Source organism: Acyrthosiphon pisum, chromosome X, assembly GCF_005508785.2.
Source record: "Acyrthosiphon pisum isolate AL4f chromosome X, pea_aphid_22Mar2018_4r6ur, whole genome shotgun sequence".
NCBI lineage: Eukaryota > Metazoa > Arthropoda > Insecta > Hemiptera > Aphididae > Acyrthosiphon > Acyrthosiphon pisum.
In genome coordinates this window covers 106,449,708-106,454,486 of record NC_042493.1, presented here as the reverse complement: position 1 = coordinate 106,454,486, position 4,779 = coordinate 106,449,708, and the positions used below count along the sequence as shown (strand labels likewise).

General features: G+C 28.0%; 1 long non-coding RNA gene across 1 annotated transcript in view; it reads right to left on the bottom strand.

Moving 5' to 3' along the window:
- LOC115034655 overlaps window positions 1-4,779 on the bottom strand; it is an 11,304-nt gene that overhangs the window by 2,166 nt on the left and 4,359 nt on the right. The window contains exons 4-6 of the long non-coding RNA XR_003839987.1: window positions 2,230-2,403; window positions 1,075-1,186; window positions 802-1,000 (exon numbers count right to left, since the gene is read on the bottom strand). This is a non-coding gene — a long non-coding RNA (uncharacterized LOC115034655). The remainder of the gene's footprint in view (window positions 1-801; window positions 1,001-1,074; window positions 1,187-2,229; window positions 2,404-4,779) is intronic.

The window sequence follows — 4,779 nt, the reverse complement described above, 5'->3', positions numbered from 1 at the left end:
ACATTTTCTCAATACCTAATAAACAATATTTTATTTTTAAATAAATATAGATAACGTTTTTTTCATGTAACTTATGTCATATTTATATTAGTACTAATACTTATTGTGAATAAAGTTTTACAAATTGTATATATTAAAAAATAAAATAAATAAATATATCTTGATTTAATATTTGGTGTATTTGATACATTTAACTTTTTTAAATACAGCTGGGAATAATGGTTAAAGATCTACAAATGAAAAATATACACAAAAAATTATTATTGAAAATTATAATTTGTTTTACATAATTATGCTTTTTCCAAATTTATTTATATATAAACACATATATTGTAAAAAAAATAACTGCATATTATACTAAATATTTTTTTAGTGCATACGTATTTATGTACACTATACACATATAATACTGCTGTTTAGTGCTTTTAAGTTTCAAGCCGTGGTAATAAACATGATCATTTAGTTTTCATTTATAAAATTAAATAAAAATCTGAAATTCTTTGTAAATACATCATTTTTTCTTTTCCGTTTGAAAATATTATTTTCTTTTTGTTGATTTTTTAAAAACATAATATTATGTATTATATTCAACATTGAATCTTCAAAACCACATAAATTTAATAAAATTTGGAAAAATAAAGAATATATATATTTTTGCATTTGAGTTGAATGTATTAAGAAATTAATTTACGTTAAATCAAATCTTTGATATGCAGCTTCCTAAGAAATATGCAATTACCTGAAGTTCTAAACTTTGATAATGATTACCTTATTACTATAACTATATTATATTTTAATTACTTTTATTACAGAGCCGTAACCGGGAAATATAACAGTAGTATTAAGTCTAAAATCAATTGTAATGATTTTAAATATTCTGTTAGATCTTCAAATACAGTAGTTCCCTCTCCAAGTACACAATCAGCAGAGAACAATGCATTATCTTCTTCCAAAAATATAACTATATGATATGGTTGTATGTACAGGTGTATGATGAATTCTAAAAATATTAAGTAGTAAAATTATAATTGTTTATGCAATGACAATAGTATGGGAAGAAAATTCAATAATTACATTAATGTAGCCCTTCAACTTCAAACTTTTGTTTATCCTCTACAAAATGTAATGGAAAGTAGTAATCGCGTTTTTTTGCCAATTTTGGGATTGAACTTTCAAACTTGACGTTCTGAAATAAAATTTAAAAGTATGTATTCATTTATACTCATATTAAAAATATATTATTATTATATTATTTCGATAAAATATACCAGGGGAGAGCAACGTAATCAGAAAAAATTAAGCAATAAGAAATTTTAAGTTTTAAATTTATTTAACTTCAATGATATCTATTACGTATATATTTTTTTATGAAATATTTTATTATAATCAATCATACTTATCTATAATTAATGTTAATAATACAATTTTTTATTTTTAAATAAAAAATTCTTTTATTGTCCCAAATAATTGTTTTTGCTACATAAAGCTTTATGTAGTTTTCAAGGTTAATAACAAAAAGCTTATGTTAAGTTTAGTATATACCTATAATTTCATTTATTTTTATCTAATGTATTGTATTTTTAATAAAACGCTGAATTTGAAAAACTACAATTGATTGATATAGCTCATAAAAGTACATTTCTACTATAGTTAGGTATACTAGTAATAGGCAACTGAAGTTGTTACTTTTTATTATTAAGTATCTAACCAACTGTAATACTGTAATAAATAGCTCTAAGAAATTAATTAAGTCTTAATCAAGATTGCTTTCCATTCACTAACATATTAATTTAACCCTATTTATTATATTATATTTTATTTTTTATAAAATCTTGGCTGCAATTCAATTGGCTCAAATAGCATAATGGCTTCTTTTTAAATACCTACAGAGTATAACTTAATATACTAGGATGAATAGTTAAAAGTCAGTTTTATTATGGCAATCTTCTCATAAAATATATGTGTTGTCAAAATATGATATAAGTACTTAATGTATATACTATATTTGTTTTTAACAAAATGTTAATAATATCCAGAAATAATCATACCACAATACAATACCTACTCAAATGTCCCATGGTTATTTAGCTTAAAATATACTACTATAGCATTAAATTTCTAAAAATTATTCTAAATGTTGACATACTATAACTTGTTATGGATTTATCAAAACGTAATTTATTCTACTGTAATCAAATCACATACATAAGTACATATTTTATATATTACCATTTTTATTGGCGATCATATCCTACACATTTTTTACCCCGTCAATGTGATCCAAGATCCAATGTGATATTATAATATAATCAAGTTGAAAATTATACTTTATCATCTTTTCCTGAAGATTTTTTATATATTATGGCTCTTACATTTGGCTCTCCGGTATCAATTAAAATACGTCTGTAATAAAATGTTGTATTAGCAAATCAGGTAAGTTTATGATTTTGAATTAAAACAATTATAATTTTACATGCAAGGATCATGTAATCAAACTAAATTAAACTATTTGTTTTTGATAGGTATATAATATAGCTATATTAGATTATTAACATAGCACAACCTGGATTTAGCTGATTGGGCCTCTGGAATACTATACCTATCTATTTCTAATTAGAAGCTTATGTTCCAAAAGTTAAGTACAATAGTTTGTAAGCAGAATGTACCTAAAATATATATATTTTAGATAAGAAATGTGAGTCTCTAATATTGCTAATGAAATTTGTGTAGTCATTTGCATAACAAAAATATGTGTACAAAATCTGTCCTACTATAACATAAATAGGTATGCGTTGTAATTTTCGGTAGCTAATGTACCAACTAATGCAGTGTTATTGTACAAAATATTTCACATTTTTACGCCAACGCCCAACAATATTGATAATTCAAATTGGCTACGAACGTTAAACAATACCCGAGAACCTAAATTTTACCAAGTTATCTTCGTACATTAATACTTAATTGTGTAAATAATTATAAATGGAATACAGATTAGATGAATACTATGAACAGGGCCGGATGTACTAACAATCAAATTAAACGCATTGCTTGAAAAAAATTCAGACAGCTGATATTAAAAAATATATAATATAGTATAACAGTTTGCTTAAAATAGAAACAGAGAACTATCTAGTTTTCTAGATAATTTTTAGTAAAGAATTTAAACAATTATTGAATTTTTCATCAACGCTGGTATTGTTCATTTTCAGTAAGTACCTACTTAACGAAAATAAGATTAACCCATTAGCGCCGGAATTTTTTTATTTACAATTTTAACCAATATTTTGTTGAAAACATAATATGTAATATCATAAAAATTGATGTAAAAAATCTATGTTGCCATATGGCAACGCACGGCGTTAATGGGTTAAGAATATTTTACTGTACTGATTGATTTAAATGTAACAGTTTTCCAAATGTCAAAAGATTATTACTGTTTTAAAAGGTATGTTTCTCTTTTGCTTAGGTGCTAACTGAACTATGTGGTGAAAGATCTAATAATCAATTAAAATTACTAAAAAAAGCATAAAGATCTTCACAATCAAAATATAATCTATAAACATCTAGACAGTAAGCATTGAAAAAGAATTTGTCAAATATCTAGATTTTGAGAACATTATTCATTGTTCAATTTTTCAATTTAACTTTATTTCAGCCCGCATACCTATGGGACGCCTAGTCCGGCTCTGACTATGGAAAAAAACAACAAGAAGAATTTTGCCCATTCAAACAAATCGTCTAAACCCAAATCTATATTTGATATGCCTATGCATAAAACGTACCGTTGACCTGCGCCAACCACATGAGTTTCGTATCCTGCAGCGTCATGAAACTGGGATTGCATCCCAATACCTGCAGCACTCTGGGCGTGACGCTGCTGAAGGGACAACGACATCTCGGAACGGACCTGGAACGTGGTTTGGTGCTGCAGCCTACTGACGACGACTGTGGCGATCGTGCAGCGATGAACCAATGTTGACCAATGATCTCGCCTAGGCCCCATTATGAGGGCCACATAACACCCGTCATCACCGTCACAACAATAAAAACATAACGGTAATCGAATTGAATCCGGCACAACAATCGATCGACATCCAAAAGATTTTACCTGGTGCAGCAGCAGCTGTCGGCGTAATGCGAGTAGTCTACGACTTACGACTGGCGACCGTCGGCCGACGCGGTTGGTAGCGATCGTAGTCGCTGTGTCACGACATGGTCGATGTATTGATTTTCTGACCTACGATCGGTGAGTGATGAGCATACCTTAGAGCATAATAATTATTATAACGGCGCATTACACGTTACATTGTTCTATGCTCGTAGTTACTATACAGTAGTTATTACCTTCGTATTTTTACCCGAGTTATTATTACATATTATTATTATTTCTGATCTGAGAAATGAGAACTTGACGGCGAAGAGACGTGAAATCATTGAACTGAGATAACGTTATCTCGACTCGTGGCGATAACAATAATTATTTTATTACAACCATAGACCTATTATACTATATTTATAGGTCTATGACTACAACCACCGAATAGATGAAATTTCGTCTATTCTGTGTTACAACCACTATTAATAAACACAGACTATAAACTGTAGATTTTGAATTTTTATATATTGTATTAACGTTTGGAATACTTGACAGTGATTATTTTAAAATCGGGGCAAAGTCGAGTTGTTTCACGTACAATACTATAATAATATTTTAATAGTTTACGATGTGTGTAGGATTTATCTCGGACGCAGGGCCGCAATTAGGGGGGGGGGGGGGGG